Source organism: Salvia splendens, chromosome 13 (genome assembly GCF_004379255.2).
Source record: "Salvia splendens isolate huo1 chromosome 13, SspV2, whole genome shotgun sequence".
Taxonomy (NCBI): Eukaryota; Viridiplantae; Streptophyta; class Magnoliopsida; order Lamiales; family Lamiaceae; genus Salvia; species Salvia splendens.
In genome coordinates, this window is record NC_056044.1 from 8,158,076 (window position 1) to 8,172,253 (window position 14,178).

General features: G+C 44.4%; 1 long non-coding RNA gene across 1 annotated transcript; it reads right to left on the reverse strand.

The window, feature by feature from the left end:
* Positions 1-9,392: 9,392 nt before the first annotated feature.
* On the reverse strand, positions 9,393-11,962 carry LOC121762958. The gene is made up of 5 exons (XR_006042321.1): positions 11,631-11,962; positions 10,978-11,041; positions 10,557-10,711; positions 10,375-10,481; positions 9,393-9,843 (listed from the first exon to the last, which is right to left on the reverse strand). It is a non-coding gene; the product is annotated as an uncharacterized LOC121762958 (long non-coding RNA).
* Between the last annotated feature and the right edge of the window lie 2,216 nt (positions 11,963-14,178).

Below are 14,178 nucleotides of genomic sequence, written 5' to 3' on the forward strand. Positions count from 1 at the left end.
GAGCCCACCCATGCCATTACTATTACTCCAAGAATGCGGACGATCGCGATCAAATCAAGGGTGCTAGCCGCATTGTCAAATTTTTATGGCCTCTCGAAGGAATGTGCTTACGCCTTTCTGGAAGAATTTTGCAGATACTGTGATATTCAGCCCGTGCCGGCTTGATCCAAATCAGAAGATTATAGGCTCAAGGCTATACCCTTCGTCTTGAAGGGTGACGCAGGGGTCTGGTTGTCGAGGTTGCTAGAGGGATCGATTAGAACATGGGCCGAGTTTCGCATGATATTCTTAGACCACTTTTTCCCAGCGTCGAAGATGAGCGCTCTGAAGATAGAGATCACAGAGGCGAGACATGAGTATGATGAACCTCTGGGCCAGTATTGGGATAGATTTCAAGGGCTGCTTCAAGCGTGCTCCAACCACAAGATCGGAGATCGTGAGGTCTATTCAACCTTCTATGGCGGACTCACAGTGGTCAGCAAGAACAATCTCAACCTAGCAGCTCAAGGGGATTTCTCAAAAACCCCATCCAGTCAAGCGAAGAGTATTCTGAAGAGGCTAATCGAAGCGAAGAGATCGTATGAGACCTCCCGCGGCCAATACAGACGAGGGGTTGTGCACGCAGCGGAGGCAAGAAGTGATGAGAAGCTGGAGGCTCGATTCGAGCAAATGGAGAAGAAGCTGCTAGAGCCAGTGGAGAAGTCCAGAGCGCCTCCACCGCCTACACCCAAGGAGAAGCCTTATGTGCCACCACCGCCGGAGGAGCACCACTACTATTACTGCGAGTTCCCTCCTGAAGCGGAACCGCAACCTCAGTTGAATGCCGTCGGCCATTGGAACGCAAGTGGCAACTGGATCCAGGAAAAGCAGAGAGATGCTCCATGGAGAGATCATCCTAATTTCAGGTGGAGTGATCAGAACCCATGCCAACCGCCTCAATCGTCCATGCAGCAGATACAACCCTCTGAAGGGCAGCCCAATTCGCCCGCTCGGAACCAGGAGAGATCAAACAACGGAGGGAACAGAATAAAAGGTGGTCAAGAAAACTATTCAGGTGAACCACAAGGCAATTGGTCAAGCGGTCACCAGGGTAACTGGTCCAGTGGAGGACAACCTAATTGGTCAGGAAGACAGTAGGAGGGAAACTGGGGCTACAGACATCAAGGCCCCCAGTCAAACAACCAGGGGAGACAAAAGAACAACCAGATGGTTAGCTATGCCCCGCCGCATCAAAGAGGTAACCAACAGCACAACCAGCCAGAGCACTATGGGCCGTCCGACTACGCTCAGCCAAACCATGATGGGAGACCATCAAACCAAAGATATAACTAGCACCCAAACGAAGGTCCAGGAGAAGTGATGGTTCCGCACCAGCCTAATGATGCGATGCGAGAAATTCAGGAGGCTCAGAAGGAGCAAAGGTCAGCGCTGGACATGCTTACGAAGCAGTTATCTCAAGTTGCCATGTCGCTGGGAGCTGAGAGGGAACGAAGGGAAAATCCCTGCCACTGTGCAGTAGCCTGGGCGTGAGAACATTAGCGAAGCCTCCCTGAGGTCAGGGAAGGTATACCAGAGCCCCAGCCCACCTGGACAGAGCCACCAAGAAGAAAGAGAGTCTAGTGGAGCTGATCAAGCCAAAGGAAGAGACAAAGGGAAAGCGAAAGTGGGCGGCGAGACCTCAGGAGAGATTCAAGGAGAAGAAGCCGAGAAGGTCAAGCAGTACCCATACCGCGGAATGGTGATCAGGAAGAAAGACGCCACAATCGATGTGGCAAGTATGTTCAATGATGTGGAAGTCAAAGTACCATTCTTGACGGCATTAAAGATGCCCCCGATCAGTAAATTCATCAAGGACTACCTGGCGGGGAAGGTCAATGAAGAAGGGAGAATGATTACAGAAGAAAATGTCTCTGCAGTGATCCAGTGGAGCGACCTCCCATCAAAGAAGACCGACCCAGGGATGTTCACACTCCCAATTTCAATTGGGGATATTCGAGTGGAGCACGCCATGTGCGATTTAGGGGCATCTGTCAACGTTCTGCCGTATGCTATTTATAAGAAACTGGGAGAGGCCAAGCTCGTCGATACATACATCATGATACAGCTGGCCGACAGATCTTGCATTCACCCGGAGGGAATTCTGGAAGATGTAATCGTGAAGGTGAACAATTTTCTGTACCCAGCCGACTTCTTCGTCATTAAAATGATAGAGCCAGCAGCGAAAGAGTCCAGCGGAGTTCTATTTGGAAGACCGTTCCTGTCTATGACCAGCAGTATAATCGACGCCCGTAATGGGACGATCAGTTTGGATTTCAACGGAGAACAGTTTACATTCAACATTGACGAAGCAATGAGGATGCCGACAGACAGTGAGAATGTGTACTCGATGGACGTGACCGAGCCGTTGGTGCAGGAGTGTCTGGAAGATGAGTTCTTACAAAGGCAGTTCACAGACTCCACCGTGGACGAGGAGGTTGAGAGAGAAGTCGCCGAATGGTATGAAGCCATAAACGACGGTGAAATGGATGATCAAGCCATCGCGAAAGTGGTGATGGATTTTTGCGAGCGAACGCGACCAGCTGGGTCGAGCAGAATTGCTAAAGTGTCTAGCCTCGAGAAGCTGCTGATTAAGGCAAGCCACTGTGAAGAGAGACGGAAGAAAATCCTCTGCCTACGGAAGTGCCGAAACCCGCGAAGGAATTGAAGCCACATCCAGCACATTTGAAGTACGCCTATATGGGGAAGGACGAAACAAAGCCCGTTATCATCAACAGTTAGTTGACCCAGGGGCAGGAAGACAAATTGCAGGAAGTACTGAGGTGGAATCAGAAGGCCATCGGATGGAAGCTGACAGATCTGGTGGGCATCAGCCCAGATTTATGCATGCATCATATCAGACTAGAAGAAAGAGCTTAGCCCCATCGTGACCAGCAGCGCAAACTCAACCCCAACATGAGGGAAGAGGTACTCAAAGAGATAGTCAAGCTGGTATCCATAGGAATCGTTTACTCCATCCCTGATAGCAACTGGGTCAGCCCATTACATATGGTGCCGAAGAAGGGCGGAATACAAGTTGTAAAGAACGAGAAGAATGAACTGATTCCGATACGGCCTGTCACTGGGTGGAGAATGTGTATTGATTACAGGAAGCTGAACGCGGCCACAAAGAAGGATCACTTCCCTCTGCCATTCATTGACCAGATGCTTGAGAAATTGGCGGGGAAGCAATATTTCAGTTTCCTTGATGGGTACAGTGGCTACTTCCAGATCACGGTGAATCCAGAGGACCAAGAAAAGACCACCTTCACCTGCCCTTTTGGCACCTACGCCTATAGAAGGATGTCGTTTAGCCTCTACAACGCCCCAGGCACTTTCCAAAGATGCATGATGAGCATCTTCTCTGATTTGTTGGAAGACAACATAGAGATCTTCATGGACGATTTTACCGTCTATGGGGACACATTCGATCAAGGGCCTCATAGCTTTAACAGAGTGCTGGAAAGGTACCGGCAGAAGGACTTGGTTCTAAATTTTGAAAAATGCCATTTCATGGTCACTGAAGGAATAGTCCTTGGCCACGTGGTGTCGAGAAGAAGGATAGAAGTGGATCAAGCCAAGGTGGCAGTTATAGCGAAGCTCCCATACCCAACGAATCAAAAGGAGATCCGAGCCTTCCTGGGTCATGCGGGCTTTTACAGGCGATTTATCAAGGATTTTGCGAAGATAGCCAAGCCCTCGACAAGGCTACTCCAGAATGATGTGGAGTTCGAATTTTCTGATGCCTGCAAGGCCGCTTTCCAGCTGTTGAAGGACAGACTAATCAGCTCTCTGATCATACGCGCTCCCGACTGAAGTCACCCATTCGAGGTGATGTGCGATGTAAGTGATTACACAGTGGGGGCGGTCTTGGGTCAAAAGATCGATGGAAAGAGCTAAGTTATCTTCTACGCTTCAAATACTCTCAATTAAACGCAGAAGAATTATGATACCACCAAGAAGGAGATGTTGTCAGTGGTCTATGCCTTCGAGAAGTTTAGACCCTACCTGTTGGGCTCGAAAGTAATTATCTATACCAATCACGCTGCAATCAAATACCTTCTGACGAAGAAAGAGTCGAAACCGCGCTTGATTAGATGGGTGCTCCTGTTGCAAGAGTTTGACTGGGAGGCAGTCGACAAGAAGGGAATCGGGAATAGAGTGACAGATCACTGAGGAGGACTTGTACCTGATCAAGTCAACGTCCAACCTTCAGTGGATCAACCGAGCTGAGAGGATTGATCAAGCTGACCGAGGGAGAGAGATCCAACACAGGCAGAAGGAGCCATGGTTTACGGACATGGCCAACTATCTAGTGACGGGCGAGCTGCTCGGAAATGATAAAGCCACGAGAGCACAGAAGCAAAAACTCAAAAGCGACCCCCGATACTTGTATTGGGATGATCCATATTTGTGGAAGATGGGGGCTGATCAAGTCATCCGACGCTGCATACCAGATTGGGAACAAGAGGATGTATTGGTCCACTGCCACACACTAGTTTGTGGCGGTCATTTCGGTCCAAAAGAAGACAGCGAGGAAGGTGTTTGACAGAGGTTTTTACTGGCCCTCTATCCATAAAGATGCCTACGAGTTCTGCAAGAGATGCCTTCGATGCCAACTTACCGGAGGGATTTCGGCGAGAGATGAGATGCCACAAGTCCCCGTGATAGTTTGCGAGATATTCGATGCATTGGGAATGGATTTCATGGGGCCCTTCCCATATTCTGAAGGCAACCTCTATATTCTGGTGGCAGTGGACTATGTGTCCAAATGGACAAAGGCTAAGGCAACTAGGACGTGTGAGTCAAGAGAGGTGGCCAAGTTCTTAAAATCAAACATCTTTACCCGGTACGGGGTACCGCGAGCCATCATCTCTGATCAAGGGACTCATTTTGTTAACAGGACCATCGAAGCATTGATGAGGAAATATGGCGTCCACCACCGACTGTCCACACCTTACCACCCTCAGTCAAATGGCCAGGCTGAAGTGTCTAACAAGGAGATCAAGGAGATCTTGGAAAAGACGGTGAACCCCACGAGGAAAGATTGGAGTCGTCGACTGGAAGACGCACTTTGGGCGTACAGGAACGCTTTCAAGACCCCGATCGGAATGTCCCCTTACCAGCTGGTATTCGGGAAGATGTGCCATTTGCCTATGGGAGTCGAGCATCAAGTCTTCTGGGCGATCAAAGAGATGAATCTGAATGCCGAGTCTGGTGCTGAAGAAAGGAGATTGCAACAGCAAGATCTTGAGGAGCTCTGCCTTGACGCTTACGACTCTGCCATGTGGTATAAAGAAAAGACAAAAATGTGGCATGACAAGAACCTTTGCAAGAAGGAGCTGAAGGTAGGTCAGAAGGTGCTGCTCTTCCAGTCAAGACTCAAGTTGATGCCTGGGAAGCTGAGGTCAAGGTGGATAGGCCCCTATACCATCGTCGCCATGCGACCAAATGGAGCAATCGAACTCCAAGGAAGCGACCCTGATTCGTCTTCCTTTTTGGTGAACGGGCATAGGGTGAAGCCTTATAGAGATGGAACGGAGGTGTGTATGGTGGACGACATTCCACTGCTCATGTCTAACTCTCTCCAGCAAAAGCAGGTATAAGGAGTGACTGAGTACTCTTGGGTAGTCTGCTTGATCAAGCAACTAAATTCTAAACATGCAAACTGATCAAGTGACGTCCTGAGGGCACTCAGTCAAGTCCTTGGTAGTTAGTGTAAATATTTTTCGTATTATTAGTTTTAAAAACTTAGGAAATTAAGAATTGGAACAAGGAAGAAACTGATCAAGTGGTTAATATTTGAGTATTCATCTGGTATCACTTGTTCACTTGATCAGTTGGAATTTGGATTTAATTTATGTGGTTGAAGTGGTTTGATTGATCAAGGCAGGGTGATGAAAGAACGTGCTCCTTTAAAAAAGCACGGAGAGAAGAAACGTCGGAGAAGGTAAACTGTTGCGTTGAAAAGTCGTACTAGAGGAAGAAGCGTATCAAGGAAGCCAAGCCAGCTGTCGCTCTGAAAAAGCACGCCGGTACTCAAAGAGTCGCACAGATACCAACAGTCTGCATTGGCTATAAAAGTGAGTGTTCTGCAATGTACCTCACTTTTCTCCTAACCGCCTACAGTACTCTTGTTTGCTCTCATCCATTTCTCTCAAGTTTCATAATCCTAGCCAAAGCACCACCGATTCCACAGAGAAAAGAGAAACCCTCCCCCAGATATAAAAAAAAGAAGATCACATAAATCACCACGTCATCCAGTGAGGAGGCTCTCGGCGCCAGCAGCAGTGGCCGTGGACCTTCCACGCCAGCCACGGCGATCCCGCCGCCACAACCCAGCGACGTCTTTCCACCCCGAACAGTGGACCCCGTTTTCCAGAGGCGACAAGAGTGCCTCCTCCGCAGCTTACCCACCGGGACAGATCCCGCGGCGGCTTACGCCACCCTTAAAGCACAATTAGGAATTTCCCGGTCTGACAATCCCACTCCAGCTCCCACATCCCAAAACCCCCCACCTTCTCCCCCCAAAACAAAATTCCCTCCCAAAACACAATCTCCCCCTCACGCTCCTAAACCTACCCCCATCTTCCCGCTGGTACAGTACAGCGGGGATGACTCCGACGACGAAGAGGAGGAGGAGGCTCCAGCACAGCCTGTCGCCGCTCGCAACGAGGGGTCGTAGTTAGAGTTGCTCGTCAGCGATCCTGGCAGGGCTAGCCCTGGACCAGAAGAGGGCACACCCACACTAAATATCCCGTCACCTGTGAGTGGCGCGGGTTCTAACTCCACCCCTGTCCAAGGGCCACCACAGATAGAGGTGGTGGAAATCGATGATGATGATATGGAGGACTTTCCGCCTCCTCCCAGCGATGTTCTACTACAACAAAGGGAGGCGGAATGGAACTTCATTCCGAATGTGGAGGACGAACCAGTACTGGAGAGGGAGGAGCAGCAGCCGCGTCGCCGGACGCACTGCATGAGTATGGACAGGCTATTAGAGGAAGCGGAGGTCCTGAGGGCCAATAGGCCGAGGAGGGAGGAGGAACCAGAACAGAAGCCCCGCGTCGTGCTGCGCCTGGTGGATGAAGATGAGGCTGCAGAGGACAGCATGCACAGCGAGAACGAAAGAGGAAGGGGAAGGAGATTGTTCTTCCTCCTCCTAAGAAAATCCGCCCTACCAACCAGGGCATAGTGATCAGAGACGCCGACCGGCCTGCCACCCTACTGCCACAAGAAGGAGACGAAGGCAGTGACACTGAGGGGCGTGTGCTCCGCTGGACCCGGACGTCCAGGAGGCAACAAGGAAGGCCTGCAACACCCCATGCCGCCGACTACTCCAAACAAACTGTGGCTTTGACCGCTGACCTCCTCCAACAGATGCTAGAGTTCGACAATCCCAAGTGGCAGGAGGAGGCCAACCAGCGGGTGACCACGCAGAAGAGGCTGAAGGCAGGGAAAAGGCTCCACCAACCCTCCTTGGAGAAAATACGAGTCGAGGAGCGGTTCGCCAAGTACATCACCGGCATTGGATTCGAATGGCTCCTGGAGGTGGATGAGACCCCGGTTCCGGAGGTCCTGGCCAAGGAATTTTTCACTTCCTTCCGGTTTACCGGCAGCACAGACCTGGAGGCCAGGAGCGTCACCTTCCGGGTGTTTGGCCAGTGCCAAAAATTGTGTTTAAATGAGTTCTCAATCAGGATGGGACTCTATACAGAAGCCCAAGTGGCCAACAGGGAGTGGTTTGGGCGTGATATCGGCCTCCCGCACAGAAAGCCCGAATTTGATCAGCAGGCCGTCTGGAGGGCCCTTAGCCATTAGAGAGCACCTGTCACGACCGCCCATACTAGGGTTACTACAAACGCGGCGATCGTGATACAACATGCAAGGATAGAGTTTTATTTGAAAACATAATTAACTTAAAAGAATGAAAAACATTTTGGTTTAAAGAAGTTTAAAGTTATAACTTTTCTATTAAATAAAAACGACTCAAAATAAATACCTTTAAAAGAAAGCAGCGGAGAAAAATTAATTATTAAAAACCCAATCAACTTCTAAGAAAAACATTTAGTTTACTTTGCGGGAAACATCATTTTCAAGTAACATTGTAAATACTCGTTTAAAACCTAACACAACCAAACATACTCAAACACAGTACGGAAAAGATTAAAGTATTGGAACATAGTTCAAGACATAGCAGAGGAAATAAGGTTCAAAGAGAGAGTCAAGGATCACGCCTATGTATGAAGACACGACGCATCCTAAGGCTAGCTCAACATCCTCCGCAACATCCCGCTCAACCTGCACATAAGAAATAATATGCAGGGCTGAGTACTTGTTGTACCCAATAGGCTCATGCCGAAAACATTTTATATTAGTTATGTCATCCATACCTGTGATCTCGAGTTTTATGTAGTAAGAAATATCACGAGAACACAAAACATTTCAAGTCTGGCCAGACAATTTATCTCCCCACTTTCCACATCATTCCATCAATCACAATCATCATATCACAGTGCGACGAAAGTGTGGCCACACTATTCGCCCACGAGACCGGCCGACTAGCAAGGACGGCTCACGATCCCACCAGTGTACACAGCCTGATAGGGTTTGCGGCCCTACTCAGACCCGAATTTGTTTCACAACACGGCCCTATAGCCTAACGGAGCAAGCTCGGACGAACTAGGCATCAGGCAACATTCTCACAAACAAAAACATGGCATGACATAACAATTAAACCACCCTTATAACACCACATAGTATTTTCGGAAAATAAAGAGGTTTGAAAAAGAAAGCCCACCTCGATTGCTTAACAACACAATTCCAACTTATGCAACTCTCGTTCCTCGAGCTCACGTATACTCAATCACCCTTGCCAACGACAACACAATCTGCTTTCCATAAACTTATGTTATCATGCATGTCCTATTCACTACAAAAAAAACGTTGATTTGCAAGCACCAAAGTGCTTGCAAATAAGCATGTATGCTCGCAAAAACATCATTTTGCAAGCACTTTGCGAGTAGAAAGGGTGCTAGCCTTTTCGCTTGTCGCAAAATTTGCAAGAACAATAGCAAGCACATTCTGAAAAATTGCAAGCACATTAACTAGTGCTCGCAAAATGGCTTGCAAAATTTGGTGGCCGTTGCAAGAATTTTTTGCTCGCAATACTTCCTCAATGTTGCTGCAAATACAACTTCGGCGAGCATTCTTGTGCTCGCAAAAATAATTCCATTTTCTGACTTCATTTTGCAAGCACCGCTGTGCTCGCTGTTCAGCATTTAATTGAAAAAACTGTCTATTAAATATTTGTAATTTTTTTAAAAATTAATATCAGGATTTATTTTTTCAAATCATAGTATGAAATAACTCAATTGAATGACGAAAATTCAAATTTTACATAGATACAAAATATTGTTTCACACTTCAATTCAATCAAATCACAAATTAAGTTCAAATACTACTAGTTTCCACAATTTAGTTCAAATACTACTAGCCACTTCTTCTATACTCTTGAATTTTCTTGAACTTGCTGACTGAGGACTTTTACTAGCTCCCGCAATTCTTCGATCTCTTGATGCAAAGGCTGTACTCGTCGCTCGAGAAGCTCATCAACCTGCTCATTGCTGAGGCCAGACGAGCCGGAAGATGCAGAGCCCGCAGCTGAGCTGGTAGCAAATGGAAAATACAAGCTTGTCGCTTGCCCAGCTCCAGGAACCTGTTTCCTTTTCTTAACCCTCCCAAAAAGCTCGAGAAAGATTGCATCGTAATCTGGATCTTCCCCTTAGCCCTTGCCAAAACTCTCCCCTTCAAACAAACAAACAAACGTACAATAGCAAGCAATTAGCAAAAGATAATGTCTGCATAGTCTGTCTATTTGTGTTTCCAATTATTTGGTTTGTAATACTATCCCAAAAATACTATTCAATCTTCTTCTTTGGAATTGTGAAACAGTAGTGCTCAATAAATTTTCCATAACTTGGTTCCTATACCCAATTATAGCTTGCAGCTATAATTGCCATGTCGAGCATTTCATTTTTTCCAACTGCTTAAGTCATTATTAACTCTTGAAAGCTAAATTTTGCTAGCAAGCTCAATAAATAATCAAGTTCTGCTAAATGTTCATAATAATGTAAATATATGGACGCATATATTCAGAGCTCTTAATCTTCTGAAAACAGAACTTACAGAACTTACTCTTCTGAAAAGTTACAGAAGCATACTATCCCAAAAACAGAACTTACAGAAGCATGATAATAAGCTAAACATGTTTTATAATGTCAATAAAATTCACCTAAACTGAAACAGGAAAGAAGTAAAGCTCAATCAGCAAATTACCTCAATTTCTTTGGCTGCTTGTGAACATAACTCGTATGAGTCCTTTAGCCTATGAGTCTTGAGAAATAGATCCAAAATGGAGGGAGATTTCCATGGTTCACTTTAGCCTGCAAACAATTTTAATAAAAATTTAACAATAATTAAAAATGTAAACAACTGAAACTGGAAAATACAATTCTTACCATTTTTTTGGCTGTCACATCAAATGCAACACAGCCATTAGCATGTGTGCCAAGAGCCGTGCAGCTCAGGAGGAACGTCCTCTAGTTCCTTAAGCTGAGTGCCACGGGATGAGGCTTCTCTAAGTCGTCCGGTAAATCCTCCTCTAGGCATTTAACTATAAGTTCAAGCATAAACAAAAGTTATGCAGATTTTCCTTATCAGTAACTAGATAGCATATACGCAATCCATCAGAATTCAGAAACCACTGCATCACTTTTGTGCCTCTGTCATGTCACTTCTCCATTTTACTATGTAAAATTCAAAGCAACCAAACTCACAACCACCGTACAAATCCCATCAGAAGATAATAACTAACACTATTTGCCTAGAATAAATACAAATCAGGCAAATTGATTCATCAATTTAAAAGAAATATTATACCTCCTGCAGTTCCCTTCAATTTAGCACCCACGGTATCTGGATAATGTGAAATCTCTTCCAAGACCTTTGCCCATACCAGCACAAGATGCAAATTCACCAGATAAAATAGCAAAAGATAAAGAAGAGGAAGATGAGGTTAGTCATTACAATGTTTCTATTGTACCATAGAAATGAGTATTTCTTTTCAATTATACTCCAATGCTAAAATAATGATGATCTATATATAAGTGCATTTGTCCAGAAATTGTTTGATTAAGCTCTATAGATAACATTCTGGTAATCAAACACTGCTAATTAAGTCTGGCCATTATTGAATCCTAATCTTAGAAAGATCTGTTTGAACATTTTAACAAACACATGGAAGATGGCACGAATGTGTTCTACATCTGTTCATAATTTTTAATGAATTAGGGTAAAATCGAATCTACAAAATTCTCATTTTCTCTTATTACTAATTTAACCAACGGTATAATCAACATTCTATACAAGTAATCACCTGAATCTGATTTCATTCCTAAAAATATTCATTTCCTAATCAAAATCAAACACTCAAAAGCCATTGCTAAAATTGAGGGGAGAACACTACAGATCTAAATCTCTAACCAATTAGCATAATCGAAAGAGTAATTGAACAAAGGAATGAAGATATTCACCTCGATCTCAATTGAGAGGAAAACGAAGTCAGTGAGAGGAAAAACCGCTGGAAAATTTGTCTTGAGCTGGAAATGAAGCGTCCTCGAACAGAGATGAATCACCTATTGCAGACGAGAATTGGGGGAGGCGGTGAGAATTGAATCAGGGGAGGAGGTTTCCGATAGGCGGTGACGAATTGAATTGGGAGAGCCGCTTGATAGACTGAGCTGTAGACGAATTGTGAGAATTATATTGAGAATTATATTGAGAATACAATTGGACTGCTTAAAGGAATTTAAGAAGGGAATTTAAGTCTAATTCATTTTCAATACAATTGGAATTGTGAAATTGGACGGCTTCAAGGAATTTAAGTCTAATTCATTTTCAAGACAAATGGAGTTCACAATTGCTTCTCCCAATAAAATTAAGTCTATATTTTACATTTAATAATTTTATTAACATTAATTAATTATAATTATCATTTTAAGAATAAAATATTTCAAATTTTTTTGCAATGAGTGGAAGCTTGGTTTGGCAGGTGATGGTAGAAGGGATGGAATCATACGGTGATAGCAAATATGGGATGGAATCATACGGTGATAGCAAATATGGGGAAATGTAACAAATGAGAAAAAAGAAAGTAAGAATTAAAGTTTTTAATATTTGCGAGCACCATAAATTGTGCTAGCAAATTTTCGAACACAATTTATTGTTGCTAGCAAAACAACGACCAAATTGCAAGCACAATTAGTTTACTCGCATGATATCAGTGATTGCGACCAAACATACTTTTGCTAGCACCGTGTGCTCGCAAATTAGCAAGCATAATTAATTTGCTCGAAGTAGTTGTCGCAAAATTATTTGCAACCATCTATTTTGCATTTTGGTCGCGTTTTTGATCGAAATTCTTCCAGAAATTGCAAGCACAACGTGTGCTTGAAAATATGTGCTTGCAAACAAGAGTTTTTTTTTGTAGTGATTGTTCATTTTTATCGTTTCCCTTAAATTACCCATCCCATCATTCATCGACATAAGGAAAAACATGCCATAATATTTCTCAACGTGTCACACATAATCACGTCATAGGATACTTTCCCAAATCATACATGCATCATATAGTTCATCAAACTTAGCAACAAATGATATTTTCACATAACAACAAAACTGGCACAACTGTGCAGTTGGTTTGTAAAATTCACCAAAAATTCATCCAACCTCATATGAAGCTAAAATTTGGTCACAACACAGTAGACACATTCAAGTTAATTCAGGTAAAGTTTCACACTCAAATAATGTCATTTGGTCAGTCAAAACATTAATACCACTCTCTGGTCGGAATATAAAAATTCTGGCAGCATTGCGCAGTTCATTTGAAAAATTCACCATAAATTCATCCGATGTCCAATGAGGCTGAAATATTTACACGACTCAGAAGACACTTCAAATTTTAATCTAGTTCAAGAATCACATCAAACGGAGGTCATTTGGTCGGTCAAACAGAATATGAAACTTTCTGGGCGAGAACACAAGTTTCTGGCAGAATTGCGCAGTCAACTTCAAACATTTATTAAATATTCATTTTTCGACAAAAAGGGATGAAATTCACACGAGACACAGAAAACACCTTTAAATTTACTCAGTAAAATTTTCATATCAAAATTCGATCATTTGACAGGTCAATTACACATTAGAAACCGCTGTTCGAATGCCACAGATTTCAGGCTCACAAATTCGAAATTAGGGTTTCTTCCTCAATCATCCAAATACAATTTTTCATGCTTATAACACACAATCATGCTTAAAAGGGTTCTCATAATCATGTTTGCACATAAACTCACATCATTCACCAAAGATTCAAATCAAACTTCACATAAACTCAATCAAAATCGCATAATTATCAAAGTTCTCATGCAACCACACTTTCCCACTGATGAATCCGCGAATTTTTGATGGTGATGAATGCAGGTAGAGAATAAAGATCACGACACAATGAATTTACGTGGTTCGATTTACTGAGGTAAATCTACGTCCACGGGAAGAAAAGAGGGCAGAGTTGTATTGCTTGATCTGTTTTCTACAGCTTACAATACAGACTTGCTATTTTATATTTGATCTCTAGAGAGCGAGAGAGTCTCCCTATCTATCTGATCTAGGTTCTATTTATACAAAGGACCAAGATCGTGGCATGCAGCACCATTTACTAGGTAGTGGATGTCGTGGAGATCGTGGCGATCTTGCATGGGTCCACTATCCTGCATGAGTTAATGACTGCTTGACACCACTAAATAGATCGTGGGTGTAGTGGAGGTGGAAATCCTGCATGAGTCCTCTGTCTCCTAGTTCGGTCGAATACTGAGACCGAACTGCTGAATTATTGCCGAGCAGCTTTTGCCGATCTGAGAGTAGAGCTTGATGCCGACCTGAGAGCAGAGTTTGATTGGTTGGCTTTTACCGAGCTGTAGGCTGGGGCCGAACTCTTTGGTTGTGCCGAACTGAACTCTTTAGTCATGCCGGACTGATACTCTTTAGTCATGCCGAACTGATACTCTTTCTTGGGCTTTAGGCTGA